Raw genomic sequence first — 19,085 nt, 5'->3', positions numbered from 1 at the left:
GATAGCTACTTATGACAGGCCCATCTGGCAGCTGAACTTCACACAGCATTAACAGAAATGAGAAAGGAGGGAAAGCACATTTTCTCAAAGACAGCCGGGGTGGAGGTGGGGGCTGTCGGTGTGATGAATAGGAAGACTAAGAAATTGAAAGAGAAAAGGCTTCTCATGCTGTGTTGCAGAGGTGGGAAACTTCAGACCTGGAAGCTGACTACAACCCCCTCTTCCTCCTTCTGGGGCTCTCAACCTGGTCCTTGAGATGCTTCACCAGACCCTGTCCTCATTCCCCAGGCCATACCCTTTTGCACACCTCTTAAGGGTTTTCGCCTATCTGAAATTGTGATGAAGCCTCTTGCCTGCGTGTACAAATGTTGTAGCAGCAGAGGCAGTATAAACCTCTAGCTTTCGTATGGCTATTCTGCATAGATAAGAGTCACATCTGTTGCCGCACACTAGTTTTGCTTTTGCTCTACCACCACCACCACTTCCAGGATGCAGCACACAGACATGTGTCCTTGAGGGAATGCAGGAGTTAGGCTGAAAAGAGTTCCCTGGCCCTGTGTTAGTGCGCAAGGTAATCCTAAACATGGGGATATTTGGAGTATGGAACCTATGTTGCATATAATCCCTTAAACCTTGATACTGTCCCCCAGCACCACAGCAGCGTGCTGCAGATAAACAAAATATCCAGACATCAGGACCACCCAGAAAAATTCCCCTCAGTGGTTCCCATCAAACTAATAGCACCTGTCTGATAGAAGAGGGGGGGAACCCTTTTCTTCAGTTGCCCTGCCCCAAAGGCCCATCACAACATGGGTTACCTCTCAATTGGCCTCTTGAGTTTCTGAGAGACATCCATGCTCAGAGCAGGGCCAACAGCCTCCTGTTCCAAGATGTGATCAAGATCAGCAGCAGATATTTGGATTTTCACTCCCAGGCATCGATGGACCACACAGGAAGCCACACTTCTCATTCCCAATTCCAGTTGGCATGAGTGAGGAAGCACAGAGCAGCCTTTGCCGAACACACAGCATACCCTTGGAAGCAGTTGCTAACGGTGTAAACAGAATCACAGCCAAAGATTATTGCAGGCCCACCACATAGCCAAGGATGTGAGGAGAACAATAGCTGATTGATGAGCACATGCTTGGCATGCTGCCAATCAGGGCAAAGAACCCTGAGCTAGATGGACACACAATCTGACCTGATGTAAAGCAGGTTCCTATGTTGTCGCGTGACTTGAAGAACAAATGCATTTACCTGTAATGAATAATGGCCTGTGATTCAATACATGCTCTACAGGTTCAAGATAAAGCCCTGCTAGGCAAGCATCACATCTGGAAAAACAGTTCAGATCCTGACCAAGCCTTGTGGAATGTGCCAAGATAAGAGACATCATACAAAGTCTAAAACTTTGTAATATGAATTGTTCTCTTTAACTTATTGTTATTAAAAGGGCATGGGACACAGACAGATACCTCCTTCACCGGAGGTTTTTAAGCAGAGGTTGTGTTGCCCTCTGCCAGGGATTTTTTTAAACCTGTGATTTCTGCATGGGGTCCCTTCCAGTTCTATAACTATATAATTCTATGACTGCACTGGAGTCTCATATTGTAATAGTAAAGACACTTGGCCTGTTTTGCCATGGATCATACTTCTCCTGCACAAGGGCCACGACTTTTCTGCAGGAGAGATTGCATTGTTGTAGTGCTGCTCTATGCAGTTTCCTTTGTGGAAAGCCCTCCTCCTGATGGCTTTCCACAAAGGGCTGCAATTCTGATGCTCTGACATAGCTGCCAAGTTTTCGCTTTTCTCGTGAGGAAGCCTATTCAGCATAAGGGAAAATCCCTGTAAAAAAGGGATAACTTGGCAGCTATGTGCTCTGATCATCATCAGGCAGGTTAACAACTGGCTGGTGGGTCAATAGCACAACATTCAGATACATTTACACTGTGCTAAAGTGGCGATTGCTATTTGAAATCCAAGTATAGATGCAAAAGGAAGTGCAGGGATTGGGGAATTGGTTGTGTCATTCTCTTTAGAAACCCTTCTATATCTGTCACGTAAATAAGTACGCACAAGAGACGAGCTTAAAAAAATAACACTATAATTATCATTCATAACAATAGCAATCGTTGTTATTGTTTGTTGGGACCAAACTAAATTATTAGTGTTGGGATAGACGGTGATTAAACATGTAAATGAATACTCCCAGATACAAAGTTCTTGTGTAGTGTCATTGCATCTTGCTCAGCCACGGCTTCTTCCATATGGCAAGTCAAAGGAGGAGAAATAAGAGATATTTCCTCGTGGTACTACCTGTGTGTTACGCACATATTAGAATGCTGCTCCCCACCTTTTTAAGGACAGACATGTTTGGGGTGTAGGGAATCCAGAGCGCATAAGCAGTAGGCAAGTTTTGCTTAATTCATTTTCCTGCCAGCGGCTCATCCACTATACATGCTCCCCACACCAACCAGCTTCCATCCCTCCTGCATGGCTGAGATCACATCCCGTCCCATGTCATAATAAATGGTTGCATCTGAGAGGAGAGGAGAAAAGGAACCCTATTAAGTCAAACTTAAAAACCGCAAGATAAGTATGCTTGAAACTAAAAGTTTTTTATAAAATGTGGGGTGGTTCCCAAGGTGGCAAATAAATAATACCTCATTTTAAATGCAGATGTGATCAAATGCAAAGTATTGTACGGCTCGTATTTGCTTGCCTCATTTTTTTTTAAAAAAAGAAATAAACTATACCAGTTATTATTCTGAATGTATTTTTTATGACGCCATCTGGTTTATTTAATAGTAACCTGCTTCATTTTCCCCAGCTTTATATAAACATTTAGTCACTTTATTACCTTTTACGTATTCCTCTGCTCATAAATGCATTCCACTGATTACTGTTTATGAGGTCACATGAAAACAGAGCCCTTTGTGCCAGGCCTGTGAACTTACTTGACATTAGCCTACTTTTGTGCTCGAGCCTCAAAACTACTGTGCAGAATGTATATAAAACAATGGCAAGTGTTTGCAAAATTCCTCAGGCGAGATTTCAAAACCAGCCAGCCCAGTAAAACCTTAAATATATTTATAGGCATTTTACTGCTGTCACAGCTAGGTTTCAAATGTAACCTTCTTTCCTGATGACATCATCCTGCCCACTGGAACAGCCAAAACAGACGATTTCCCTCACTCGACAGGACTGAATTTTCCAAAGTCACTTCTCAATGGTACCCAGGCAGGGCCCTTTGAAAAGCTGCTTTGCCACACACATACAGCTTCAATGGGAAAGAACTGGGCGTTCCTTCCCTGCGGTGTCACAAATGCAAGGCCACTCAGTGGGATAAATGGGATTCATTAAAGAGCCTGAGCACCTTTATTCACTCATTGCAAAACCACAATGAGGCCTTGGGTGTAAAAATTTAAACAAACAGAGAGAGAAGTTATGATATTGAATGACCGGTGAGTCATTGAATCCAATTCCCTATGCTGAAGTGCAATTTTCTAACAATTCGTGTGTTTGTCTTTCAGCCTACCAGAAGCATACTGAAATCTTCGGGTGATCACCATGCAGCATGAGGCACACAGGCCTGCAAAGCCATGAAACAGCTCCTGTCAACCTAGCAGTTCGAACGCATGCCACCAGTGCAAGTAGATAAATAGGTACCGCTGTGGCGGGAAGGTAAACTGTGTTCCCGTGCATGCTCTGGCTTCCATCACGATGTCCCATTGTGCCAGAAGCAGTTCAGTCATGCTGGTCACATGACCCGGAAAGCTGTCTGTGGACAAACGCCGGCTTTCTCAGCCTGAAAGTGAGATGAGTGCCACAACCTCATAGTTGTGTTTGACTGCACTTAACCTTCCAGGGGTCCTTTCCTCTCTTTTTTTCCTTTTTTTATACTGAGTGAACCTAGCCTCTCAGCCTAACTTACCTCACAGGATAACATGAGAATGAAGAGAACAATGTATACCATCTTGAGTTCCTTGAAAGAAAGCAGGGATATAAATGCAATGAATAAATAAGAATAAGTGTGGGCCAGACAGATATAGCATCCAGAAGCTGTAATTTACAGAGCTGCAAATGTCTACATCTTCCTTTCAAGGATGTGGTATGAGGTAGAATAATGTTAGGTGAGCTAGACCCTGGGAGAAGGGTTCAAACCCTCACTCAGCACAGGATGACCTTGAGCCAGTCACTGTCTCTCAGTCTAGTCAGCCTGGCAGGGTTGTTGTGAGGATACATTGGAGAGGGAGAAGAACCTTGAGCTGCTTAGAGGTGAGCTAAAAGCAATATAAATGAGTACAGTGGTGCCTCGCTAGACGTATTTAATTCGTTCCACGGGTCTTTTCTTATAACGAAAAATTCATCTAGCGAATCCCATAGGAATGCATTGAAATTTTTTTTAAAAAAAATTGCCCATAGGAACGCATTATTTGAATTTCAATGCATTCCTATGGGAAACCACGATTCGCTAGATGAATTTTTCATAAAATGAATTCGTCTAGCGAGGCAACCTCCGCTCGAAAAATCCTTTCATTAAGCGGAAATTTCGTTAAGCAGGGCATTCGTTAAGCGAGGCACCACTGTATGTGAAAAAGAAAGGTTGCAAGTGAATTCTCCCTGCTCCAAGGCTCGAAAGAGGAAGGAAGGAAGGAAGGAAGGAAGGAAGGAAGGAAGGAAGGAAGGAAGGAAGGAAGGAAGGAAGGACTCCAGGCCCTGCTGGTGCTGCAAATCCCACCCCCTCAAATTCACCATCTTGGGCAGAGTGGCTGGAGAAACCCAGTCAGATGGGTGTATGTATGTATGTATGTATGTATGTATGTATGTATGTATGTATGTATAAATGCCCCATTTGCCCTCCCATAAATGCATTTCACAGAGCTACAGTTTTCAAAGTGGTTTCCCTTTCCTAGGGAATTCTGGGAATTGAGTTAACAGGGGTTGCCTAAAAACTCTCTGCACCCTTAACAAGGTACAGCTCCCAGGAGTCTTTCTGGGAAATCATGATGGATACTGCTTTAAATAAATAGATCAGACGAGGCCTAAATTTTCCTCAAAGTTGATCCAATGATGCTCATGGAAATGACTAGCTAATTTCAGTGAGTCTAGTCAGAGCAGAAGTTAGTTGGCTACCACCCACTAACTTGCCCTGTGGCAGAAGTCAGGGAGGGTCCCTGTGGCTCCACGGCATAATAGGGAGAATCAGGTGGAGAATCAAAGACCTGGGGGGGGGGTGTTGGAGCCCCACACCTTCCCCCTCTCTTCACCAACTTGCCTCTCAGTGTTCTGCCAAACCGATCTCTCCTCTGTCTTTCCATTCCACTCTCTTTTCATGTATTTTAGATAGTTAGCCTAAAAGCAAGTCCTGCATCTTATTTTGATTTCGTTTCAAAACCCAGCTGACATGAGCATCCTAGAAAGGAGGAGGAGGAGGTGGCAAAGGAAGAAATAGGAAACAAGCGCAACTTAGTGTAAGACAGAGTAGCTCTATAATTCTCATTTTATATCTTGGTGTGAAGAAAGCAGTTTTTTATCAGAGTCATCTCTCTTTTGCTAATAGCACTCAGGAGGATCTTTAACCTTTAATTGGAGCAAACAGTGTAATGGATAAATGTTGAGAATGTGCTCATTAGTATAAATGTTGGATGTGGGTGCCTGTTTGAATGCTTAGCAGGTAATTAGACATTTCCTTTCAACTGCCTACAGAGCTTTGTTGAATGAGACACACTAATTGTATAACGGGGAGACCCATCAGCATCTCCTCATTAGACCATCTATGTCCAAAGGCAATTTGAATCAGCCACTGTCGCATGCATGCCTTATGCAAAAAAAAATTGCCTCATACACACACAAAGAAAACATAGGGTTTACCACGTGGGCAGAAACAGGACAGGAGAGAGAATTACTTCTATGAAACGAGGGCAATTCGTTGTGATTCTAGTTTGGTCTGTTCAAATAAACATTAATAACTGGACATTTTGCAATGAAGGGGAAAGGAGTGTGCGCCTGTTGGTGAAAGGTACACAATGCATAATGAGAAGACACAGGTTGAAATCCTTACCCCTTGCATCCATGCAGCCTGTCACTTTTTCTCCACCCACATGTTTGGGGAACGCATGGAGAGAAACACCATTCCCGGCACCACTGTTTCATTCCGTCTTAGCACTGGCACCTACACACCCGCACATCTGAAATGGTTCCTGATTGCAGGCAGAGCCTATATGTGAAAGCTGTCCTATGAAACACTGTAGACAGAGCTGTTGGTGCGTAAGAGTTTGTGCACGCATGGGGAAAGGACAAGAAATGGTTAATTTAGGTGTGCTTGTCTTGGACCTGCAGCTGGTTAAGTGGGAGTGAGCAAACTTGTGAGAGGAAGTCAGAGAGTGACTCGGCACAACCTAATATATAAATACCCTTGTGTTTGTAGCAAGCTTGCCTCGGCCTCCCGCCCCTTGGCTAGAACCTAATCTGTGTTGGAACACTGCAAGAAAGGCATGTCGCTGGAAAGGAAGACATTTTGCTATAAGCTCTCTCTGTTGGGGACAGTATTACTTTATGCTGCTCCTGTATGTAACTGCTAAGCTGAGAGGAACTGCATTATACTTTGGACTGCCTGTTAGTAAAGGAATTGGCCCTGCGCAAGCTGCCTGATGTTTTTCTTTGACCACCCCCTTCTGGGTTTTCCAGTAGCACAATCTGCATATAAATGGAGATCAGGAAGCATCAAAATGGTCTCATTTCATAGCCTCTTAGAACCCTCCTGTGATGGGTTAAATGCTCGGACAAGGCAACATCCCATACCCTTTCAAACCATACATCCCTAGAGGGACCCAGAACTGTTGTTTCTTAAGGTTCCCGTGAATTGTAACTCTGTGAGGGAGGCTGAAATGTACTTAAGAACCTATTCTTGAGCATGTCAATGCCCTAGAAACCAGTGAAACCATGAAAAGGAACAAAAACAATGAATGTTCCTTAGTCAAAGCGACACTTTGTAAAGAGTGGAGCACCGAACGGTAGGTAAAGAAGTAGAAAGCTCTAGGGAATTAGGAGGAAATGTAATTCACTTTTGCAATAACTCTTTTACCATAAACATGAAAAGTGAACAGGCAAGTGAATGATGTCCCACCTCAAGCTCTTAAAAGCCCCAGAGCACCTAACAAAAACGGAAAATCTTTAAAATTAAAAACCAGTATAAATAATAATTACAAGTCCATTTATATCAGCAGGTTCCAATAAACAAGCCCCCCAAGTGCTTGTTAAACTAATACAGTATAGCCCCAGATGACTGACCTGAAAACAAAAGCCTTGTGGATCTGCTAAGGAGAGAGCTATTGATGTTTAATGTATGAATTAAGGTGATTTACAAACAGCTGTTCATAGAAACAGTTAAAAAATAGCTTTAAAGCAGTACAAAAAAATCCAAAGAAAGCTTTAAAAACAATACAAAATGAACACCTTTTTATCTACCTGCAGATGCTTATAGAAATAAAAATGTCTTCAGCTGTTTGCAGAAAAGTACAAACAGTAGGTGCCTGGGCTCAATGGGGATGTTGTTGAACAGAACAGGGGCAACCACACTAAAGGCCCTGCTCTGACTGACTTCTTGCTTCCAATATTTTAGAGAATTTAAAGAAAAACTCCCATACATAGCACAGTGACTTATTAGGGATATAAGGGATAAGGCAATCTCTCAGTTAACCTGGTCCTGAGCTGTAAACCACCTCATACGTTAGGGCCGAAAGCATGAATTGGCCCAGAGTGGCAGCTGGTGCAGATCCTACAAACAAGCAAGTGTTATATGCTGGTGGTAGTTCCTGACTGGTAGTCCATGGGGTCATGAAGAGTCGGACACGACTAAACGACTAAACAAAGTTTTCACCCACAAGCAACCCATCCACCGTGAACTGCAGCCTCCAGACAAACCTCAAGGGCAGCTACTCATAGAGCACTTTGCAGTGAGTCCACCCTGAGTTTACCAATGCATGGGCAACTGTGGTCAAACTATCCTGGATCCAAGAATGGCCAGTCTAAGCTGGTAAAAGACCCTGTAAGCTACCAAGGACACTTGCATCTCCAGCGACAGAGTTGGATCTAGGAGTTCTACACACCTGCTCCTTCAGGGAGAATGCAACCCCATCCAAAGGAGACAAGGAACCAACTTCACATACCTGGGCATCACCCACCATTCACCAGGGTTCAGAATCCGTTTATTACCTCTTATCAAGCCCACCACTGCATCCAAACACCATTCAGGGCCCTCTCAGCTATGCCCAATTCAGATGTTACAAGGAAATAGAATTGATTTCAAGGAAATAGAACTGATGATAAAAGGTAAAGGTAAAGGGACCCCTGACCATTAGGTCCAGTCGTGACCGACTCTGGGGTTTCGCGTTCATCTCACATTATTGGCCGAGGGAGCAGGCGTATAGCTCCCAGGTCATGTGGCCAGCATGACAAAGCCACTTCTGGCGAACCAGAGCAGCACACGGAAACGCCATTTGCCTTCCCGCTGTAGCGGTTCCTATTTATCTACTTGCATTTTGACGTGCTTTCGAACTGCTAGGTTGGCAGGAGCTGGGACCGAGCAACGGGAGCTCACCCCGTCACAGGGATTCGAACCGCTGACCTTCTGATCAGCAAGCCCTAGGCTCAGTGGTTTAACCCACAGCGCCACCTGGGTCCCTTAGAACTGATGATACCTCACCCCAAATGGCCACTCCCAATTACTTCTTATAGATGCTAAACAGCACTGAAGGCTATACTGTGCTCCATAGTATCCCATAGCTCAAGAGCTAGAGGGCCAATAAATACTCTTTCTTCTAGAACCACTCCAGAACCACTGAAGAACAATGTGCACTATATCTACCTCCTGTGGATGGTATCAAATGCTGGTGAGATATTGAGCAGGAATAGTAGGGTTGCACTCGCCCCTCCTCCTGCCAATAAATGTCCTCCATCCAGGCAACCCAAGCTGATTCGCAGCACAGGTGTCCCTGCTATAATGACAGCCAACCTAGCATCTGTCATTGTTCACACTCAGGACTGGTAGCATCATCTGATGGACCTGGACCTGATTGATTTAATTTGCCACAAAACTAAACATCAGCCAATGTACCACTTTCAGCACAGGCATTATGAGCATCCTCTTGCTATCAACAGGCTGCTACCATACTCTGAACCATTTGCAGTTTCTGTACAGTCTTCCAAAGGCAGCCCCATGTAGAGCATGTTATGTTCGCTTGATGTGCTATTATAACTAGCAGAGAGATAGAGATAAATTGTTCTTATTTTTATTATGTATTTTGTGGTTTTTATATTGTAATTTTATGTCGTCAACCACCTGAGATCTACAGATGAAGGTCGGTATACAAATTTAATAAATAAGAATAATAATTTAGTCAGGTTTTCTTTGCATATCTATTAAGACTGAAATGAACATTTTGCAGGAGAGGCAGGGAACCAGGCAGAGGGCCTTCTCGGTAGTGGCGCCCGCCCTGTGGAATGCCCTCCCATCAGATGTCAAAGAAATAAACAACTATCTGATGTTTAGAAGACCTCTGAAGGCAGCCCTGTTTAGGGAAGTTTTTAATGACTGATGTTTTAATGCATTTTTAATCTTTTGTTGGAAGCCGCCCAGAGTGGCTGGGGAAACCCAGCCAGATCGGCGGGGTGTAAATATTCATCTTCAGCCCATCACCCATCACCCATTCCCATCACCCCCACCCCCACGCTCTGAATATACATAAGGGTCTGGTTACTTCTGTTTCAGTGTATCTGATGAAGTGTGCATGCACACGAAAGCTCATACCAAAATAAAAACTTAGTTGGTCTTTAAGGTGCTACTGAAGGAATTTTTTTATTTTGTTTTGACTCAGACCAACACGGCTACCTACCTGTAACTTCTTGGAAAAGATACAGCTGAATTGGGAGCACACAGGGAGCATAATGACTAGATTGTAGCCAATCAGATCCGGCTGCATGACAGTATCATGAAGCTGATTAAGAGTCAAGGCAATGCGTCCTGCATCTTCGCCTTCATTTTAACTAGCTAAACATGTTTGCCTCATTCCACAGTACTGTTGAAAATTCACTCATCAGGAGGCACTCCTGTGGCTGCTGAAAGTTTTCCCTTTTATGTGATAATATTGACTCCACCTTATTCCCTTTCTGGTGCTTCCCAGTGGTACCTGCTGATAGGAAAAACAGGTTATTATAAACCCTTGTACCACAATCCTTAAGTATATCAGGAGCCTGAATAAGCCATTCAATTTTCTTCCTACTACTGTCTGTCTGTGGTTTATTCATTCAACGCGGCCTACGGACAACAACGTCCAAGAGATAAATACAGCGTCTCATTTGTCCTTCCTGTTTACTGCGAGGTATGCCTTTGGACAGATAAACTTGTTTATTGTCTCGCTTACCTTCAAGCAGGGGGATCGTCTCAGCAACAATAATTTTCAAGGATCATGTTACCTTGGATGCAGTAGTGATGAGAACAGTCTAAAAATAAATTTAAAAATAATCCCCTTTTCAGGAACTTGCCTGAAAAAGCAAGGGTGTTTGCATGTATCACAGGCACTGAAATGGCCCATAAATTATACAAGCAGTGAAACACTGTCGGAATTAATTGAATACATAGGATAAAGACTTAGCACTTCTCCACTTTATGCAGAAAGCATGCGTCCTGCAGGTACATTGATGTGGCCCTCTAGATGTTGCCTAATGGGACACTGAAAAATGTCTTCAGGGGACATATATATCCCAGAGGCTTGCCACCCCAGGCTTAAAGAAACAAGTCTGGATCCATAATAAATTATATTGTTAGATACAGATACTCCAGCTTGAGAAATGTATTTTCCTTGTCCTGCCAAATAGATTTCCTTATATACAGTTGTGTGAATTAATATCAATGGGCTGAATATGCTTCAAACTTACTGTAGGTTTTTTTCCTTCTCATCTTAATTTTTTTAAATAAATAAAAACAAACAGCCTAAGAATATCACAGCAGAATATAGGAAATTTAAAGCTGTTTGATGCATACCACAGAACTGCCTTTAAGGTGCAGAACTTCTAACGCTGAAATATCTCTTTGATCTGAACAAGCGTCTATGAAAGAGAAAAGTATAGGTTCATCGGGAAAAGAATGTTTATGATCCTTCCCCTTGGAAGGATAACAACTCAATTGATGTTCGAGTCTTTCTTTTTAGTAGTCAGACAACATTGTGTTCAGAAAGATGAGGAGCTAAACACTGATGGTGTTAGAAGTGTCTCGTTTATGGTCTGAAGGATGGTTCAGATGGTAAGAGCAGATGTTGAGAGGCATCAACATGTGTAGTGCTTAGTGCAGGGGAAACCAATGTGGTATCTTCCAGATATTGTTGGACCACAACTCCCATCATTCTAAGAAGCTGGGGCTGTTGGGAATTGCAGACCAACATCATCTAACTAAACCACATTATCACAACCCCACCATACATTTAAAGCACTCTTATACTACTTTAACAATCATGGCTTGTTAGAGCACTCCATCAACCTTCTAATCAGGAATCCCCAAACTTCAGCCCTCCAGGTGTTTTGGACTACAATTCCCATCATCCCTGACCACTGTTCCTCTTAGCTAGGGATCATGGGAGTTGTAGGCCAAAACATCTGGAGGGCCACAGTTTGGAGATGCCTGTTCTAAATCATAGAATCATAGAGTTGGAAGAGACCACAAGGGCCATCCAGTCCAACCCCCTGCCAAGCAGGAAACACCATCAAAGCATTCTTGACATATGCCTGTCAAGCCTCTGCTTAAAGACCTCCAAAGAAGGAGACTCCACCACACTCCTTGGTAGCAAATTCCACTGCCGAACAGCTCTTACTGTCAGGAAGTTCTTCCTAATGTTTAGGTGGGATCTTCTTTCTTGTAGTTTGAATCCATTGCTCCGTGTCTGCTTCTCTGGAGCAGCAGAAAACAATCTTTCTCCCTCCTCTATATGACATCCTTTCATATATTTGAACATGGCTATCATATCACCCCTTAACCTTCTCTTCTCCAGGCTAAACATACCCAGCTACCTAAGCCATTCCTCATAAGGCATCGTTTCCCGGCCTTTGACCATTTTGGTTGCCCTCTTCTGGACACATTCCAGCTTGTCTGTTTCCTTCTTGAACTGTGGTGCCCAGACCTGGACACAATACTCCAGGTGAGGTCTGACCAGAGCAGAATACAGTGGTACTATTACTTCCCTTGATCTAGATGCTATACTCCTATTGATGCAGCCCAGAATTGCATTGGCTTTTTTAGCTGCTGCATCACACTGTTGTCTCATGTCAAGTCTGTGGTCTACCAAGACTCCTAGATCCTTTTCACATGTACTGCTCTCAAGCCAGGTGTCTCCCATCCTGTATTTGTGCCTTTCATTTTTTTTTGCCCAAGTGTAGTACTTTACATTTCTCCTTGTTAAAATTCATCTTGTTTGCTTTGGCCCAGTTGTCTAATCTGTTAAGGTCATTTTGAAGTGTGATCCTGTCCTCTGGGGTATTAGCCACCACTCCCAATTTGGTGTCGTCTGCAAACTTGCTCAGGATGCCCTCCAGCCCATCATCCAAGTCATTGATAAAGATGTTGAATAAGACTGGGCCCAAGACAGAACCCTGTGGCACCCCACTAGTCACTACTCTCCAGGATGAGGAGGAGCCATTGATGAGCACCCTTTGGGTTCGGTCAGTCAGCCAGTTACAAATCCACTGAATGGTAGCATTGTCTAGCCCGCATTTTACCAGCTTCTTTACAAGAATATCATGGGGCACCTTGTCAAAGGCCTTGCTGAAATCAAGATAGGCTACATCCACAGCGTTCCCTTCATCTACCAGGCTTGTAATTCTGTCAACAAATGAGATCAGATTAGTCTGACATGACTTATTTTTCAGAAACCCATGCTGACTTTTAGTGATCACAGAGTTTCTTTCTAGGTGGTCACAGGCCGTTTGCTTAATCATCCATCAGAAGTTGATGGATTGATCCCACATGGCTTCCTCCAAAGAATCTTGGGAACAGAAACTTGTTAAAGGTGCTGGCCTCACAAGTCCCAGCATCCTGTAACAAACTTCAGCTCCCAGGATTCTCCAGGACCATCAAAGTGGTGTAAGAGGGACTTAAATGTAGGGTGTTGATGTAATGCAAGCTTGGGGAGAGTGGGAGACGGTTTTATAATATCTGTTTTCCTGTTATCCCATGATACCATGAATAAATGCAGAGATAATTTTTACAGATGGACACTAGTCTAATTTTCTATGCCAACGATCCAATAGTAGGTTGTATCCAATGATGCTCTTCCATACATGGAAGAGTCTTGGATCTAGCAGAAGCCTCCAGTGACACAGCTAAAGAGAAGGGAAGGGAAGGCCATTTTCACTGATTCCCTCCTGCCCTGAAACCTCTTTGCACCATCTTCAGCGTTGCTCCAGAGGGTTCCTGAATCCTCTTCTCTAGGGAAGGTTTTTAGGCTGCAAGGGAACAGCGGAATTGGCAAAAAAAAAATCCCCTCCCTTTTTATTTCATTAGTAGAGACAGATTCTCAGAAGCTCTTCCACAAACTGAAGGACGCAACTTGAATCATCGCACACAGAACAACTATAAGGGACTTAAAGAGACTGGAGAATAATTCCAGTGTTCCTTCCTTTGCTTGACACAGTCAGCATTAAAATGGAAGCAGCTTCTTTGAATAGTGGATTATTATTTTTAATAGGACATTTTAAGCACCTTCTGTTCCCCACCTGCATCTCACCATACATATAGACATCTGGTCATTTTGTGAAACCAGAAATCTTTGCTGCTGTTGTTTACAGATGGAAACAAGGTTTTTCCATAGCAAGGAGTCCTGAACATGCCTTCCCCTCCCCACCCCCCAAACACCACCATCTGTGCCTTGTCTGTTTCTTACGCATTCTGGAATCCGCACCTCAGAAATGTTTGGCAGACAAAGCCCCAAAGCTCTGTTTTTTTCTGATGCGAGAAGCTCTACTAAAATTTCCTTTGCACAGTATGGCCTGTTCGTTCCCAGTCCTAATTATACGGTTCAGAAAGGGAATAAAAATAGTATCTCCTCCAAAAGAGAGGGAACACCACAATACATGACTGAAATACTAAATCCTGTAATGCTGCCACAGTCATTTTCATCAAATTTGGCTGTAGTTTAGGACAGTGTATGACTTTCTTCAAATATGAAGACTGATTTGGAGCGGGGAATGTAGAGGCGGTAATGGTGTAGGCTCCACTGAGAAGAAGTCTTCTCACCCTTTGTGCTGACTGGAGCCAATCAGAACGAAGGAAGGTGAGTCAGACACTGAGGAGCAGTGCATGAGGAAAATAGTGAGTTGTTGTTCTGTGTGCTCCAAAGCTGAGCATTTAGGAACATTGGGAATGCAAGGTGCTTCTGTTTCAAGAGAATGGTGTACAAGTTCTCTCATGTACAATGGAACTTCAAGGAAAACACACCTTAAATCACTTTGCACAGGGGAAAAAGTAGGCCTAGCTGAAAAGCTAATTGCCACTGTAATTTGAATCAATGCAAACCTCCCTGATTATTACACTGCTGGAGGAAACTCTTGAGAGTTCCATGGACTGTAAGAAGATCAAACCTATCCATTCTGAAGGAAATCAGCCCTGAGTGCTCCCTGGAAGGACAGATCGTGAAGCTGAGGCTCCAATACTTTGGCCACCTCATGAGAAGAGAAGACTCCCTGGAAAAGACCCTGATGCTAGGAAAGATGGAGGGCACACACAAGGAGAAGGGGACGACAGAGGACGAGATGGTTGGACAGTGTTCTCAAAGCTACTAACATGAGTCTGACCAAACTGCGGGAGGCAGTGAAAGACAGGAGTGCCTGGCATGCTCTGGTCCATGGGGTCACAAAGAGTTGGACACAACTAAACAACTAAACATAATTATAAAATTATTGGATCATCTTAAAGGCTGTATAATCTTAGAAGCTTCTGTGGCTGCAACTATCGTGAAAGGACCCTGCGCGTCTGAACTGACCACTTCACAATTGCCTCCGACAGAAATTAGTGAGAAAGTATTTGTTGTACGTTCACAGGATTCTCTGTTACTTCCAGGAAGCTTGATTATTCCAGAGTTCCTGGTCGCATGAAAGATCTATAAACAAATGTAGTCCTTTCTCACTACCATGGCAGAAGCTCTGTTCAAATCTTCAGCACTTCAGGGTAGGCTAGTGGTTGCCATCTTCACTGCATGTATGTGTGCAGCAGAAGTGAGGGGCTGAGTTCATCTAAACCAGTGTTTTTCAACCTTTTTTGGGCAAAGGCACACTTGTTTCATGAAAAAAATCACGAGGCACACCACCATTAGAAAATGTTTAAAAAAATTAACTCTGTGCCTATATTGACTATATATAAAGTAATTCTCCCACGGCACACCAGGCAACATCTCGCGGCACACTAGTGTGCCGCGGAACAGTGGTTGAAAAACACTGATCTAAACAGCAAAAGCAGTGGTTCCCAACAGGTGGTCCGCGGACCCCCAGGGGTCCGCGAGCTATGCCAGAGGGGTCCGCAAGATGCTATTAGAATAAAAAATATATTAAATATATTTCGTATGATAACAGATTTTTTGTTTTGGCCGCTTCCTGCATGAGCAGAGTCTAGCGCAAAACTAGAATTAGATAGAGGCAGTAGTTCTGCTGTATGCCGTTAGATGGCGCTTTACAAACACTACTGTTTTGCAAAGAGGCAGCGTGCGCATTCTACTAACGCTCACCTCCCCAAGATGCTTTGCGCGCGTCGGCTTCATTTGTGTGCTACTGCGCAGGTACCCTGTCTTCTCCATTCCCCTCCCTCCTACCTGGCGCGCTGCCTCTTTGCAAAACAAAGATTTAGGATTAGGAATTAAGATTTAGGATTAGGAATTAATGGGGGTCCTTGTCACAATAGCGGCTCGATGAGGGGTCCTCGAGAAAATTTTGTTGGGAACCCCTGAGCTAAAGAAATTAGCACAGTGGCCATCTGATGTCCCTATAGGATAAAAACAGAATTCCAGTACCTGTCACCATGGCCAGAGAAATTCCCTTCCTTAGGTTGCCATACCAGCCACAAAACTTAAGTCTTAGGATGTTGCCCAAAATAAAATAACTACACTGAACTTAGTGCAGACCCGGGTAATAGAGCCCGAGCTTCCACAGCTGCCACCTGCCATGAACCATCATTGGTAGGATTGGCAGCAGCAGCAGTAGATATGTTCTATTTATTTTTTTGCTAATTATGCTGTTTTAAACGTGCATTTTTAATTTGACTTCCTTTAGCAATGTTTTATTCTGAAATCTTCAAGATAGTATTTTAGTTTCCTGTTACCAATCATGTTGTTTTGAACGTATACTTGGCTTTCTTCAGTAATGTTTTATTCCGGGTTGTTTTATTTGATGTTTTAATGTAGGTTCTAAACTGCTTCAAGATTCTTTAAAATGTAAAGTGGTATAGAAATTATTAATAATAGTAGTAGGTTAGACTGCATTTCTCTGGTTTTCCTGCTTTTAAGCCCATTAATCATGAGTTGTGTCTTTCAAAGAAATTGGTGTGCAATTGTTTCAGCAGAGCAACCATGGAGAAAATATGCTACTGGAAATGATGGTCGCAGATTTAGAGCTAAATGTAGAAAATGTAGCCACTTTGGTCCTTGGGAAATCAATCTATGTTAACTGGCTACACTTGGAGGAAGCCAGAGCTTTGGCTGTATCAGATGGTGAAACTAAGATAGACTACTTTACTTTACTCACGTACCTGTTTCTGCCGATATCCATCTTTTCAAGTAAAATTTCCAATGGCATAGTCTCAGATAAAGCATATAGAAAAATTTGGCTGCCACCAACATTGATTGCAAAAATGTTTCTTTTCTGTAGGCCTTTTGGGTTTCGTTTATTAAGATAATAGTGGGGAGTGCCTGCCACTGCCTGGGGATTTTTAGAAACCAACAAAATTATGTTTCTTAAATGGATAATGTAATTTGTGAGATTGGACCTGTCACACCCAAAACTGGGTGAAGTCACATTCCAGTCCACTATCTTGATTCAAAACTGTGTCTGGCATCCAAATGCCAACAAAGACCCCGTCTTACCTCAAGAACCCCTGTGCTGAGTTGGGCAGCCATATCTCAAATGCAGTAGAACCTATGCCATAAAATAGGCAAAGTCATGCCAAAGTCATGCTTCAGGCCACCATCTTGATTCAAAATGGCACCTGGCACCCAGCACCCAGCACCCAAACGTTGATGTAGATCCTTACCCCCGCCTGGGGAATGCTTTTGTGCTAAGTAGTCTAGCAGCAGTATACTATTTCTGTCTCTCCCCCCCCAAAATCTCCACTGGCTGTTTTATTTTATAAACAAAGAAACAATACTCAAGCTGAAGAGTCACCAGCTATTTTTGTTCCAACATCTAGGGAGATTATCCAACCTTGCTCTATTTTAATTACATTGTTCTTAATTATGTTCTATTTTTAGTATCATTTATCTACTTCTGTGATCAATTATCTACCTTTTATTTCTCTTTACATCTTATGTTAGTGAACTATCACTTTTTTGTTGTAAATCAATGAGGATTACAGCTAATTTAAAGAACCACCAACACAATGGTCTCCTTGAAAACATCAATAAAAGACCTTTGGTATCACCAAAAAGAAAAAATAGAGCAGTGGGATGTACAGGAGAAATCATTTTCTTGCCTCTGTAAAAGGGGCTTTAAATGCCCAAGAGCCAGATGTACAAGTGTCCTTGGTGATGTATGGGTGGGATGAGGGACATAAGTACCATACTTTTCCATGTACAAGACTATGCTTTTTTACATCTGGGCTCATCTTATACACGGATAGTATCTCCCCCCCCCCCTATTTTCTTAAATTTGAGTCTCCAAAATAGGAGGCATCTTATACATGGGGGCATCTTATAGACGGAAAAATATGGTACTACCTGTTTCTCGCAAATAATCATCAATGGGAGATCTGGGTACTAGGTATTTGTACTGCCTGTTACTCGGCTAAATTCCAGGTGCTAGTACTGGAACCAGATACCCAAAATTGTCTTACACCATGTGCACCCAATTGATCACTGCACTCTACAGAAATATATAACTATCCTGCAAATATATAACTATCAGGAGAGCCATCTGGTACGATATTGGAACTTGGCACCTACCCTTTGGAATTTTCTCTTGCTACATATTAGATAGGCACTGTCTCCATGAAGAATGGTTTTGCCTGGTGCCTAATGGTTTTGCCTGGTGCCTAATGAAGTCACCGGGCAAGCCTCCCTGAGGAGAGCATTCCACAAGTGGGGGAAAGTCATTGCAGAAAAGGTCTCTTCTCATGTTGCCACTCCAGAACAATACCATGCACACAAGCTATACATTAGAATCACATGACACTATCCTGGAAGCTGTTGTTTACTCATCACAGAGCTACAATTCCCAGCAATTTGAGCAAACTAGTTTCAAGGATTCTTTGGGGAAAATTATGTGCCCTAAATGTATGGTGTCACAGCCAGAAGGTATCAGTTGCTGGAAAGCAACAATGGCAGAAAGTTTCTGCCTTTATATTGTGCTGGTGGGCTTCCTATGAGAAGCTGGATGCTGCACTAGATGGGGTTGGGATCAAATCCAGCAGAGCACTTACATTTTTAATGATTTTAATCTCCAATATTATATTTGCAAATTTGCATTTCCATTGCATTTTTCTGGAGCCCGTTGAAAATGGGTGTAAGGGTATCATTTTGAACTTGTAGCATACATTGGTTTCCTTAAAATGGGTTATATAACAGAGCAGTCATAACCATCTCTAGTCAAGTCTTTTTTATTTCAATGGGGTTTATTCCCAAGAAAGTGGGGTTAAGATTGCTACCTATATTTATTGGTTTTAATAATTGGTCCAATAGGGATCTTTCCTCTCCTGAGCACAACTTAATTTAACATGCATATGCATTGTAACATCTCACCAGATCAAATTTCAGCAAATGCATATTCCTTCTTTAAATTTTTTTAATGATGTCTATATTACTTCAACTAAAGCAGTTGAAATACACATGGTATAAGTC

Source organism: Zootoca vivipara, chromosome 3, assembly GCF_965207765.1.
Source record: "Zootoca vivipara chromosome 3, rZooViv2.hap1.1, whole genome shotgun sequence".
NCBI classification, from domain to species: domain Eukaryota; kingdom Metazoa; phylum Chordata; class Lepidosauria; order Squamata; family Lacertidae; genus Zootoca; species Zootoca vivipara.
Note: the sequence above shows the minus strand (reverse complement) of the source record.